We start from the raw sequence: 15,063 nt of genomic DNA, 5'->3' as shown, positions 1-15,063 counted from the left end.
CACATTTACCCATTCACACACACATTCACACACTGATGGAGGGAGCTGCCATGCAAGGCGCTAACCAGCATCCATCAGGAGCAAGGGTGAAGTGTCTTGCTCAAGGACAAAACGGACGTGACGAGGTTGGTACTAGGTGGGGATTGAACCGGGGACCCTCGGATTGGGCAAGGCCACTCTTCCACTGCGCCACGCCGTCCCTTTTTGTCGTAAAACAAAAGTTAACGTTTTGTAAAAATAAAATAAAATTAAACTAATTACTTTCGTTTCTTTCTTATGAAGTGCCTTTTGTGGTTATTTAGTTTTCATTTTCACTTTCTGTGAAATATGTATATTTTTTACATAAGCCCAAAAAAAAATCAAAACACTTTCAGCGATAAAGCTCTAATGTGAGATTTTTCATGTATATAATATTTTTGTATACATATTATACACAAAAAAAATCCTAGGTCAGCACTTTTACCCAGCCCTGCACCAGAAATGTAAAAGTAACAAAGAAAAGGTGATGATAACTTAACATGCTTGGCAGAGGTTATAAACAGGCTGATATTTCTGACAGTTTCAAATCAAAACTGAACTTTTTTTGTTCTTGCTTATGCAGGTGTGCCTCCTTTAATTCTGTTATCTGCCTTCAATTGGTGCACCGTTGACTAAGAGAGGAAGTGCAAGGGGATGGATGCCAAACATCAGAGCGAATGAGGAAGGGCATCAACAGGATGAATAAATAAACTCTTTCCCCCTGAATTAATCTCTCTCAAGTTGATATTCTATTACAGCTTGGACATCTCCATGGTAACTGGGATTCCGCCGGCGTTCCCAAGTGGATTGGCAGCGTGGCATGTGCAGACTAACAGTGTGACAGGTTGTGTTCGCTCCTACTGATATGATTATGTACCGTATACGAGGCGCACCTGCAAATAGTTCAGTTTAATGCTTCAAAAAAGCAAAAGGGACGCTTCATTGTCCTAATACGTTGGATTTGACACTGGATGTGCTTTCCTCTATTCCAGTTGCCAGACGTGGCGGAGTTGCCCGAGTTGGAATGCCAGAGGGAATGGAGCGCCACATGGCATGTTGATGGCGGGGCCAGCTAGGGGGGGTACGTGTTCATATGTATGCTTGTGTGTTGGATTGAGGGGTTTTTGCATCGGAAATTCCACAACATCTGTTCAGTAGGCAGCACCATATATACCAACTGGGCTGGTGTGTTTATTGGCGTGTGCTGGCCTGTGTGTGTGTGTGTGCGTGTGTGTGTGTGTGTGTGTGTTTGTGTGTGTGTGTCGTATGTCTGAAACGCTAAATGATAGAAATATGCTGGCTGTGTCCCAATTTAAGCGCTTTGTCCTTCAAAGCAAAGTAATTTTTTTTCTAATATAGCAATTATGTCACAATTGCTGTATTGTGAGTAGGCCTATAATTGTTCACATATACCACAATTTAATTTGGTTAAAATCTAGGCCAATATTCGACTTATCTATTATAATAAAATGTAATTACGTTTATTACTTATATTACTTTTGTAACTACTGAGCAAATTCCAGATACTTAAATATCAAGCGGTATCATATTTTGATACCTTTGTTGCCGGTGACATCACATCCGGTTGCACGGCAAACAAGCATATTTGTAGCGGACTGCCTCTTGTTAATTGTCTATGCCAACAAAGCATGCGTGCCTGATAGAAAGAGCTCAAAAGCAAGGCTCTGCTTTTCGAAATGCGTTAGCTCGATGCTAATTTACATTGGTTAGGCCATATGTATACTACTAATTAGCATTAACATTTTTAACACTTTGAAATTTAGCAATCAAAGAGCTGTAAAAAATAATCAGTAGGTTTTACGGTGAAATAGTGGCAGCTCAGTCGCCGAAATTTTCTTTTAAAAATATAAGTAGTAACTTTTTTAGATTTACAGTAGTGTACTTTAAAAACAATGAGCATAGATTTTACAGTAAAAAAAAATTAAAAGTGGCAAACTGTAACAATAGATGTTTTTTATTTTAGAAACCAAAACCCTCAAGTTTAGTCCTGGGGGCCCTGGAAGAGTCTTAGTCAGAAAAATGTCAGAAATAAGTCATATACACTGTATATTTTTATTTGTATTTTTTATTATTCACAGTTAAATCCCTAGATCAACTAAAGATCTGTCGATGGAAAGTTATCACATGTTTTTATGTTTTATGCCCCATTTTATGCATTTCGTCAAACAAAAAAAAGTTTAAAATTTGATGTGAAGTAATTGAAATCTTGAATTGGTCAACAATTCATAAAATTGATTTTAATGCATTATTAATGTTTGAGCAATGACACTTTCTAAAAAAAAATATCCCAATAAATTATCAGGAATCCAAAAGGGCTCCACTCATAAAAGTGCTATAAATAAGTTATTCATTTTTTTTTATTACTTTCAGCACTTAAATCCCTACATCAACTTCAGATCTACTTGTCAATTATAAGTTTCTATTATTCTTGTATGTTTTTTGTTTGTCCATTTAGTGTCCTTTTTGTCAAAGAAAACATTTTTTTAGAGCAAACAGGCAAAATATGCAATATTTTCCCCAAAAATATTTCATAGTGGATTATTAGAGTAACTGGAGCTTTTAATATGTCAATAACTCAAAACAACATGTATTTTGATTAAGTGTTAGTTTTCATTTATGTAATTATAATATTCTTTAGAATGTGCCACAGGCTGTTAAAATTGTTGCTGCTGCCTAGAAATGGTTCCAGGGCCGCACTTTGGTCACACCTGGTATAAACTATAACAATACGATTTTACAATCTTAAACTAATGTAGAAATATATAATTTGATTTTAAGGACCATATTTGGCTCATTTAAAATATTCTTGAATCGAATTATTCAATCTTTGGATCATCAAGAGCGTTGAAATTGAATGTTAGATCTTTGTTTAACGTTCGATTTCAGGACAATATTAGCTCATCTGGCATGTTACAATTCCATTCAAGAACAATCTTCCCAGTAGGCACAAGACATTAAAATAAAGTTGAGAACTTGTTGAATTAGGTCCTGACGTTTAGCAATTTGAATATGACGTTGGAACAACATGCTTTTTGACAACGTTTAATCAATGTTGGGTTCTGACCTTGATATGACCATTGAATTTTGGTCATATCCCAACTAATATTCTACAACAGTGGTTGTCAAATGGAGGTACGCATACCCCATGGGGTACTTGAAGGTATGCCAAGGGGTACGTGAGATTTTTTAAAATATTCTAAAAATAGCAACAATTCAAAAATCCTTATAAATATATTTATCAAATAATACTTCAACAAAATACGAATGTAAGTTCATAAACTGTGAAAAAAAAAAATGCAAAAATGCAATATTCAGTTAGATTTTTTGTGGACATGTTCCATAAATATTGACGTTAAAGATTTATTTTTTCTGTGAAGAAATTGTTTAGAATGAAGTTGATGAATCCAGATGGATCTCTATTACAACCCCAAAGAGGGCACTTTAAATTGACGATTACTTCTATGTGTAGAAATCTGTATTTATAATTGAATCACTTGTTTATTTTTCAACAAGTTTTAAGTTATTTTTATATATTTTTTTTCCAAATAGTTAAAAAAAGACCACTACAAATGAGCAATATTTGCACTGTTATACAATTTAATAAATCAGAAACTGATGACATAGTGCTGTATTTTACTTCTTTATCTCTTTTTTCAATCAAAAATGCTTTGCTCTGATTAGAGGGTACTTGAATTAAAAACATGTTCACAGGGGGTACATCACTGAAAAAAGTTTGAGAACCACTGGTCTACAAGACAAATTCAACGTTGAAAAAAACATACTTTTTGACAACGTTTATTCAATGTCAGGTTGTGACGTTGATTTGACCTTTGAAATGTGGTCATTTTTCAACCAACAACGTGGATCCATTCATTGTAGGACCTCAATTTAAAAATACAACTATTTTGCAACGTTGATTCAAAGTCAGCATTAAAGGACGTGTGTATATGTATAATCAACAATGTATAAATGTCTTGTGCCTGCTGGGTTAGGATCACTAAGAGCATATAAGAAGTGAAATATAAGATCAATGTTTGGCTCATCTTGACCAGGGGTCGGCAACCAAAAATGTTGAAAGAGCCATAATAGACCGAAAATACAGAAAAAAAAAATCTGTTTGGAGCCGCAAAAAATCAAAAGCCTTGTGTAAGTGTTATAATAAAGACACACACATTATGTAACTGTGTCTATATTAGCTATATTAGCCAACTATCAATATGACTATGTGTCACAGGCTGACGCAAATCTTTGTTGACAGAAATGTTAAAATGGAATATTTATTCTACACATTTCTACAGCATTCGAAATCACCAGTAAAATGGAGGCTTCTCAGAGGGTGAGGTAACTCCTGGAAATGACTAGCTTAGAATGTCCAAAGGTATAGATGTGTGTCCAGGTTTAAGGAAACGGCAGGCTGTCTTTTTCTAATGGATTTATCACAATCTTTGCAAGCTGGGTAACGTTTGCTGTGGTCTGGAACAACATGGAACACCAACAACTTTCAGAAATGCAGCCAATATTACATACAGATAATGTGTAATGAGACATGAAAATATGAATTGAATTAAGAGGAATTAAAAGGAAATTAAATGAGCTGAAATATACCTACACACGAGACATAATGATGCAATATGTACATACAGCTAGCCTAAATAGCATGTTAGCATTGATTAGCTTGCAGTAATGCACTGACCAAATATGCCTGATTAGCACTGCGTACAAGTCAATAATATCAACAAAGCTCACCTTTTGTGCATTCATGCACAACATTAAAAGTTCGGTGGACCAAATGAGACAAAAAAAGGAGTGGCATAAAACACGTCTTAGAAAGTCGGACAAAGTTGTACATGTGAGTACTACGGTGAGTTCAAGGACTGCCCAAATTAGTAGGACAAAACGGCGCTCGCCAAATAGTCTCTAATCACTGATTTCTAACAATTAGAGAGCTTTGTATCATGTTTGCCCTCCTACAAAAAACATTAAAAAATATATATATATTTTTCCCCTCATTTCTTTCCATTTTTCCATACATTTTTGAAAAAGCTCCAGAGAGCCTTTAGGCCAGCGCTAAAGAGCAGCTCTCGAGCCACGGGTTGGCAACCCCATATCTAGACAGTACAATTCGATTTTAGAACGATTTCAACAATACGGAATTAGGCAAAAACAATATCTTACTCAAATACGGTACAATATGAGTGGCATAAAGCACGGTATTCAGCTCATCTAAAAAGATGCCAGTGACGATGGGTTCGTCGGTTTTGTCCTAGTGGGCAAAAAGGTGTGCAGGATGGGGCTGAGTGATGTGAGTGCTGGGAAGTAAGTTTGCAGTCGGGGGTGAGCACATGTATTAACACGTTCATTGAGTGATTACGTTTCCTTCACACATGTTCATTTGGCCGCAGGCTGATTAATGTGACGTGACCATCCCAATTTGTTGTTCATCACAACAACTGGGTTAAAAGTAATTTCCAGCATTGCCGCTTTTTTTCTCCCACTAGCTGTGTGCAGGTGTGTGTGTGTGTGTGTGTGTGTGTGTGTGTGTGTGTGTGTGTGTGTGTGTGTCGATGAGACTATGTGGCTGTCTATCTGCACACATGGAGGTATGCACATAGACAAACACACACACTCGTCATCATCATCATCCCCGCTGGCACTATGGGGGGAAAAAAGTAAGCCCCCCTCTTACCACTTTCATTTATCTGCCCCCACTTGCCCCCCTACGCCCCTAAGCCTCCCCCCTCCTACTCCCACCCATGGCAGCCGATGTCTTTCGCAGCGTGGCGCACCATCTGTTGTGCCCCCCCCCCCCCCCCCCCCTTCTCACAAACACACACATCTTACAATCTTACTACCCTTCTTCACCAAAATCAAATCTGCCTTTATAGTGTAGGCAGGAAAATTGCATTTTATGTACAGTAGTGGTCCATACTTAACAAAAAACATATCCGTTTTCCATCTTTAGAGGTAGTATCACACAGATCCTACTAAACAGCGGCATGGGTGACGTAACACCATACAGCCTGCCTTTATACCCTGTTTACTTTTATACAGAATCCACTACAACACGGAACATCCGGTATTTATTCAGTTGTGCCTTTTACACAGAAACCAGGCCGTTTTCTGCCTTCAGGAGTATCATAAGCCAACGCATCGCGCAAAAAACGTGCAAAGCTGGACAGACAGTGACCATCTACATGTCCTGCAATAAGCAGGTAAGCTTGAGCTTTTCTTGTATTTTTTATTTATTTATTTATTTTATTTATTTCGGCAATCTTCACATAAAACAAAGAACAACAACAAAAAAAGAAAAAAAACCCCCACTCATTTCAGCAATGATTGAGCCGAAAGGGTGTAGGTTGAAGCAACGCTTATATAAACCTACCCCATCACAAGGTTCAAAATATATCAAATCTAAAACATGCTTCACTTATATTACTTTTTTTTTTTTTTTCAAACAATATATAAGCAACATATATGTAGCACACATCTCATATACACAGTTTAACATTTAAATCAAACATATACATTTGTACACTTATATATATATATATATATATATATTATATATACACAATTTATTTAAATTCCATATAAAGTGGTAATATATACATTTTATTATAACCTATATGTATAATTATGAAATCATAAATTGTATTTATATACATATTATATATTATTGTCTTTCTAAAACAATGTTTGCTCTTCTTTCTTATATTTACTAATGATAAATGATTTAAAAAGCTTTTTAAACTGGTTTATGTTGGTGCTGTGTTTTATTTCATCCTTTAAACAGTTCCATATTTTAACCCCTGCTATTGTTATACTCTTTCGTTTCTGCGTTGTTCTACAATATTGGATCTTAAAAAGTAGTTCTCCTCTTAAATTATAATTCCCTTCTCTTTGTAAAAATCTTCTCTGTAACCCTGTTGGAAGTAAATGTTTACTTGCTTTATAAATCATTTGGGCAGTCTTGAGTTGGATGAGATCTGGTAGTTTTAAATCAAATGTTTTTATAAATAATCCATTAGTGTGTTCTCGGGGTCCTGTGTTATGTATCAGTCTGATGGCCCTTTTTTGCATTATGAATAGTGGTTGGATGTTCGTCCTATATGTATTTCCCCAAACTTCTAGACAGTAACTCAATCAAATCATTTAATAACATGTAAACGTGGTAGGCTGCGGGGTACTCTGAGCTCGCAGCTACACAACAGCAAAGCCCACAATAGCACACAAGCGAGACATGCATAATAAGTATTAGGGCTGTGAATCTTTGGGTGTCCCACGATTCGATTCAATATCGATTCTTGGGGTCACGATTCGGTTCAGAATCGATTTTTTTTTTTTTTCAATTCAACACGATTCTCGATTCAAAAACGATTTTTTTCCCGATTTAAAAGGATCCTCTATTCATTCAATACATAGGATTTCAGCAGGATCTACCCCAGTCTGCTGACATGCTAGCAGAGTAGTAGATTTTTGTAAAAAGCTTTTATAATTGTAAAAGACAATGTTTTATCAACTGTTTGCAATAATGTAAATTTGTTTTAACTATTAAACGAACCAAAAATATGACTTATTGTATCTTTGTGAAAATATTGGACAGTGTGTTGTCAAGCTTATGAGATGCAATGCAAGTGTAAGCCACTGTGACACTATTGTTCTTTTTTTTTTATTTGTATAAATGTCTAATGATAATGTCAATGAGAGATTTTTAATCACTGCTATGCTGAAATTATAACTAATATTGATACTGTTGTTGATAATATTCATTTTAGTTTCACTACTTTTGGTTTGTTCTGTGTCGTGTTTGTGTCTCCTCTCAATTGCTCTGTTTATTGCAGTTCTGAGTGTTGCTGGGTCAGGTTTGGTTTTGGAATGGATTGCATTGTTATGGTATTGCTGAGTATTGTTTTGTTGGATCGATTAAAAAAAAAAACTCGATTTAAATTAAAAATGAGAATCGATTCTGAATCGCACAACGTGAGAATCGCGATTCAAATTCGAACCAATTTTTTCCCACACCCCTAATAAGTATCCTCATTTCAACAGTATTATAGTCTAAAACACTAAACGTGTCAATATAAACAAGTATTAAATAATTATAGTTGGATATTACATACAAAGTCTCTAAGGCAAAAACGTATTAGAAAGTATCCAGTAACAAACGTGTCCGCATCATTCAACTTTGCGTGCCATGCCCTTAATTTTATTACTATTTGTGACCACCAGGTCTCGCCAAAACACCAAAAAGCACTCCATTTAAAGGGGCTTTTTGCAACTTGCTCATATGTACATTTTTCAAACCAAAAATTTTAACAAGAACACCATTGGTGAGCTTAGGTTACCATTAGTGGTTTAACAGAACACCTTTTTTTAAAACTCTCTTTACTTTTCACAATATCGGCTGGGGACATCTCTGCGCTGCTGATCCGCCTCCGCTTGGGATGGTTTCCTGCTGGCTCCGCTGTGAACGGGACTCTCGCTGCTGTGTTGGATCCGCTTTTGACTGGACTCTCGCGACTGTGTTGGATCCATTGTGGATTGAACTTTCACAGTATCATGTTAGACCCGCTCGACATCCATTGCTTTCCTCCTCTCCAAGGTTCTCATAGTCATCATTGTCACCGACGTCCCACTGGGTCATTATTGTCACCGATGTCCCACTGGGTGTGAGTTTTCCTTGCCCTTATGTGGGCCTACCGAGGATGTCGTGGTGGTTTGTGCAGCCCTTTGAGACACTAGTGATTTAGGGCTATATAAGTAAACATTGATTGATTGATTGATTATGTAATCAAAAAATAAATCCTGCCCGAGTATTAATAATCAGTGTTTAGGGCTGTCACTCACCCTATCATGCCCACTTCGATGTTCACTCAGAACAGACGTCATCATGTTATCTTCTATCTATACACATTATAGAGCAATGCGTACTATTTATTACAATTTTTTTGTTTTTAATTATGCTATGCTTCTGTTACTGTATGTAAAAACCTGCAATGCAGCAATGTAATTTCCCCATTGTGAGGTGAATAGAAGTCTATCCTATCCTATCCTATCCTATCCTATCCTGTCCTATCTTATCCTATCCTATCTTATCCTGTCCTATCTTATCCTGTCCTATCTTATCCTATCCTATCTTATCCTGTCCTATCTTATCCTATCCTATCCTGTCCTGTCCTGTCCTAATGTACCTTTAAGCTTTCACACACAGCACCAATATTTGGGAACCAAGACGAAAACATTTTTTTTGGCAGCACCGGACAAATTATGTTTAGATTTCACCTTTGCTTGTCATAGTACATACATGTGGTGCGTTCATTGACCTTGATTAAAGTTCGAAACAGAGACGTCATTTGTCTTTAAAGACAGAGGAGGCTTAACCGCTAGTAGATGCACAAGTAATAGTGATTTCAGTAATGATGTATAATTATGATACTTAACATCCACTAATTATAGGCCAACACAAATCAGATCATCTCTACCTCACACTATGAAGAAAAGGGACAAATGACAGATATATAATATTGTATAATTATTAAAACATACATTTTGGTTACGTCATGTTAAATTTTTTGTCATTAAATTGTAGAAAAAATACTTTAAAAAAATGAAAACAACACCAAATAATTTAAGGGGTTTGAGACTATTTTACGGGCGGTATAGCTCGGTTGGTAGAGCGGGCCAACTTGAGGGTTGCAGGTTCCATCCCCGCTTCCGCCATCCTAGTCACTGCCGTTGTGTCCTTGGGCAAGACACTTTACCCACCTGCTACCAGTGCCACCCACCCACACTAGTTTGAATGTAAAAATTAGATATTGGGTTTCACTATCTTTGAGTCACTAGAGAAAAAGCGCTATATAAATATAATTCACTTCACTTCACTTCACTTCACTACCCACAAAAAAATAATTATTAATAAAACTAAGACATAAACATGTAAATATTATGAGTTTTCTGATGATGGAGTGCACCATGTACTGTGCTTCCGGGTTCTCACGTTGGGAAGAACGCCAGATACAATGAACGATCAATAAGTGTATACATAGGAAAAAGAACTGGTTTACAATCACATCATCAAGATATATTATTCCCTTTTTTTTTTTTTTTAGTTAGAAACCTTATAAAAGTTTTTTCCACACAAAATCTTGAACACATTACAAGATGCATGCTGCATGCAAACATGTTTAAAAAGTTATTTTTAACTACCGTATTTTCCTCACTATAAGGTGCACCGGATTATAAGACGCACCTTCAATGAATGGCCTATTTTAAAACTGTTCATATATAAGGCGCACTGCATTATAAGGCGCATAGAATAGATGCTACAGTAGAGGCTGGGGTTACGTTATGCATCCTTTAGATGGAGCTGCGCTAAAGGGAATGTCAACAAAACAGTCAGATAGGTCAGTCAAACTTTACAAACCAGCGTTTTGACAACACCGTTCACTCCAAAAATGAAGAAACAGCTGTTTTATTATTTTCCCCGATTCAATAAACACGTAAAAAACAGTCTGATACTGTTACGGTAAATCAAACATTAGTGCAATCACAATATACTAACACTCGAAATAGTGCAAAGCAATAATATATCAATAACTCAACCTTGCTCAAGCGATAATGTCACACACAACACAACACACAAAATAAACATCTAAAGCTCACTTTATTAAGTTATTCCTCATCCAAGAATCCCTCAAATTGTTCTTCTTCAGTGTCCGAATTAAACAGTTGGGCGAATACGACATCCAACGTCTCGTCGAAGTCGTCATTAAACGAGTCAATGTCGCTGCTGTTAATGTTAAATTCTCTCGCTGCTCGTTCGGGTGGCATCCTGACCAGATGCCCGAACCACCTCATCTGGCTCCTCTCGATGTGGAGGAGCAGCGGCTTTACGTTGAGCTCCTCCCGGATGGCAGAGCTTCTCACGCCTCCCTAGGGATGTGTTTAGGGCACGTCCAGCTGGTAGGAGGCCACGGGGAAGACCCAGGACACGTTGGAAAGACTATGTCTCCCGGCTGGCCTGGGAACGCCTCGGGATCCCCCGGGAAGAGCTAGACGAAGTGGCTGGAGATAGGGAAGTCTGGGCTTCCCTGCTTAGGCTGCTGCCCCCGCGACCCGACCTCGGATAAGCGGAAGATGATGGATGGATGGATGGATCTCTCGCTGCTGCTCTATTCCCGTCTTCTACTGTGTGACTGACCGCCTTGAGTTTAAACTCTGCGTCGTAAGCGTGTCTCTTAATAGGAGCCATTTTGGGGTCTTTACTTAAACACACAGAAACGGCACGCCTCCCGCAGTCATATATCCCAGCATGCACCGCGCGCTTCTTCTCCTAAGGGGGAAAATTGAGGCTGGCGGCTGCTTACCGTAGAACAGGGGCACTCACACTTTTTCTGCAGGCGAGCTACTTTTCAATTGACCAAGTCGAGGAGATCTACCTCATTCCTATTTATAATTTATATTTATTTATTTATGAAAGAGACATTTTTGTTAACAAGTTAATGGTGTTTAATGATAATACAAGCATGTTTAACACACATAGATTCCTTTCTTTCATGAAGACAAGAATATAAGTTGGTGTATTTGATTCTGATGACTTGCATTGATTGGAATTAGACAGTGGTGCTGATAACGTCCGCATTTTCAAATGGAGGAAAAAAAAAGTCCTCCTTTCTGTCCAATACCACATTAAAAAGTGGTTGGATTTGGCATCTCATTTGTCCAACTTGCATACTCGTTTTTAAACACTTTGTTATGAGAGTAGCATATGTGGGTGGCCCTTTAATGTCTGGCAGCAGGTGAGTGACGTCAGTGAGTGTGCGGGTGGGCAAGCAAGTGAGAAAGCGGTCGCTGAGGGCGGGGGAGAAATACATTGGCATCAAACTCCGTAGCTTGCTAGCTTGTGCACGCTAGCTTTCTGAGACTCTTATTTTGTTAGCACAGGCAGGATGAAACAGGTCTTTTATGGTGAAGACAGGAACTGTGCAGTCGGTCTTTAGAGTTTTGACAGTAGGTACGGAGTCTCTAGAAATAAAATGTGTTTCTCTGCGTCCGCCCTGTTAGTGATTTTTTTCTTAAATATGAGCTCGCAGCAGCCAGCGTCATCTCACAAGATCCTCGGGTGCCGAGAATGTCAAACAACTGACTAAAGTGAAGTCTTGGTATGATTGATGATTGCTCATTTTTATGTCTATTTTTTAATGCCTGGCTTGAGATCGACTGACACACCCTCCGAGATCGACCAGTCGATCGCGATCGACGTAATGGGCACCCCTGCCGTAGAAGAAGAAGAGTACTTCTTCTTCTTTGGGGGAAAACGAAGTCGGCCGCTGCTTATCGTAGTTGCGAAACCTGTTGTGGCCCAATATTGGTCCAATATTGGGACGGCGTGGCGAAGTTGGTAGAGTGGCTGTGCCAGCAATCTGAGGGTTACTGGTTCAATCCCCACCTTGTACCATCCTAGTCACGTCCGTTGTGTCCTCGGGCAAGACACTTCACCCTTGCTCCTGATGGGTCCTGGTGAGCGCCTTGCATGGCAGCTCCCGCCATCAGTGTGTGAATGTGTGTGTGAATGGGCGAATGTGGAAATACTGTCAAAGCGCTTTAGGCTCCTTAAAAAGGGGTAGAAAAGCGCTATACAAGTACAACCCATTTACCATTTATCATATATAAGGCGCACCGGATTATAAGGCGCACTGTCAGCTTTCGAGAAAATTTGAGGTTTTTAGGTGCGCTTATAGTGCGGAAATAGGGTAAATTAAGTCAATAATTTGTTTCACATGCATATAAACCAGGGATGTCTGAAATATGGCAATTTGTGGCACGAAGCTCAGCTTTTCTTGGCCCGTGACACCTTCTACAGACAAAATAAACACGTTTTTGATTAGAAAACATAACACAAAAAAAAAGGAAATATGGAACCAGCCCAGTATCCCCCAAAATGAAACCTGAACACCTAAATGGCCGTTGACCTGTGCGTCTTCTACTTGGTGTTTGATGAACATGTGTACACATTTCTTGTAAGATACAGTAAGATTTTGAGTGTGCTCAAGCCGAGTGTAATATTGATACTAAAATACTACAAAACCCAAAACCAGTGAAGTTGGCACGTTGTGTACTTCGTAATTAAAGACAGAATACAAATAATTAATAACTTAGAATTTATTGACAGCAACACATTGCAAAAAAAGTTGGCACAGGGGCATTTTTACCACTGTGTTACATGGCCTTTCCTTTCAACAACACTCAGTAAACATTTGGGAACGGAGGAGACCAATTTTTGAAGCTTTTCTGCTGGAAATATTCCCATTCTTGCTTGATGTACAACTCAAGTTGTTCAACAATCCGGGGTCTCCCTTGTGGTATTTTAGGCTTCATTTGGTGCCACAAATTTTTAATGGGAGACAAGTCTGGACTACAGGCAGGCCAGTCTAGTACACACACTTTTTTACTTTGAAGCCACGCTGTTGTAACACGTGTTTTGGCATTGTCTTGCTGAAGTAAGCAAGGGCGTCCATGATAACGTTGCTTGGATGGCAACAAATGTTGCTCCAAAACCTGTATGTACCTTTCAGCATTAATGGTGCCTTCACAGATGTGTAAGTTACCCATGCCTTGGGCACTAATACACCCCCATACCATCACAGATGCTGGCTTTTGAACTTTACGCCTGTAACAATCCGGATGGTTCTTTTCCTCTTTGTTCCGGAGGACACAACGTCCACAGTTTCCAAAAAGAATTTGAAATGTGGACTCGTCAGACCACAGAACACTTTTCCACTTTGCATCAGTTCATCTTAGATGAGCTCGGGCCCAGCGAAGCCGGCCGCATTTCTGGGTGTAGTTGATAAATGGCCTTCGCTTTGCATAGTAGAGTTTTAACTTGCACTTACAGATGTAGCGACGAACTGTAGTTACTGACTGTTGTTTTCTGAAGGGTTCCAGAGCCCATGTGGTGATATCCTTTACATACTGATGTTGGTTTTTGATGCAGTACCGCCTGAGTGATTAAAGGTTCGTAATATCATCGCTTACTTGCAGTGATATCTCCAGATTCTCTGATCCTTTTGAATTTATTATGACCGTAGATGGTAAAATCTCAAAATTCCTTGCAATAGCTCGTTGAGAAATCCATCCATCCATCCATTTTCTACCGCTTATTCCCTATTGGGGTCGCGGGGGGGCGCTGGCGCCTATCTCAGCTACAATTGGGCGGAAGGCGGGGTACACCCTGGACAAGTCGCCACCACATCGCAGGGCCAACACAGATAGACGGACAACATTCACACTCACATTCACACACTAGGGCCAATTTAGTGTTGCCAATCAACCTATCCCCAGGTGCATGTCTTTGGAGGTGGGAGGAAGCCGGAGTGCCCGGAGGGAACCCACGCATTCACGGGGAGGACATGCAAAATGTTGTTCTTAATCTGTTTGACAATTTGCTCACGCATATGTTCACAAAGTGGTGACCCTCGCCCCATCCTTGTTTGTGAATGACTGAGCATTTCATGGAAGCTGCTTTTATACCCAATCATGGCACCCACCTGTTCCCAATTAGCCTGTTCACCTGTGGGATGTTCCAAATAAGTGTTTGATGAGCATTACTTAACTTTCTCAGTCTTTTTTGCCCCTTGTGCCAGCTTGTTTGAAACATGTTGCTGGCATCAAATTCCAAATGAGCTAATATTTGACAAAAAAGTGTACCAGTTAAGTATATTGTCTTTGCAGTCAATTCAATCAAATATAGGTTGAAAAGGATTTGCAAAACATTGTATTGTGTTTTTATTTACCTTTTACACAACGTGCCAACTTCACTGGTTTTGAGTTTTGTACAAAAAAAGTACGAAGTGGACCCTAGAGCCTTCAACTTTTCTGTATGTGGTCCTCTCTGGAAAAATGTTTGGACACCCTTGAAGTAATATTACCCGTGTGTGTATGAGGAGTGGTGACTATGTTTAGAGTGGGGTTGGGGTCTTTTTGGAGTTCAATAATAATAATGATAAATAGGTAATAATAAAGACC

General features: G+C 38.7%; 1 long non-coding RNA gene across 1 annotated transcript in view; it reads left to right on the top strand.

The window, feature by feature from the left end:
* Nucleotides 1-656: 656 nt before the first annotated feature.
* LOC133558370 (uncharacterized) overlaps nucleotides 657-15,063 on the top strand; it is a 32,274-nt gene continuing 17,867 nt past the window's right edge. The window contains exons 1-3 of the long non-coding RNA XR_009807939.1: nucleotides 657-862; nucleotides 1,011-1,099; nucleotides 6,145-6,251. This is a non-coding gene — a long non-coding RNA (uncharacterized LOC133558370). The remainder of the gene's footprint in view (nucleotides 863-1,010; nucleotides 1,100-6,144; nucleotides 6,252-15,063) is intronic.

The sequence above is a fragment of the Nerophis ophidion genome, linkage group LG08 (genome assembly GCF_033978795.1).
Source record: "Nerophis ophidion isolate RoL-2023_Sa linkage group LG08, RoL_Noph_v1.0, whole genome shotgun sequence".
Lineage (NCBI taxonomy): Eukaryota > Metazoa > Chordata > Actinopteri > Syngnathiformes > Syngnathidae > Nerophis > Nerophis ophidion.
The sequence above is the reverse complement of the archived record's forward strand: the minus strand, read 5'-3'. Positions and strand labels throughout refer to the sequence as shown.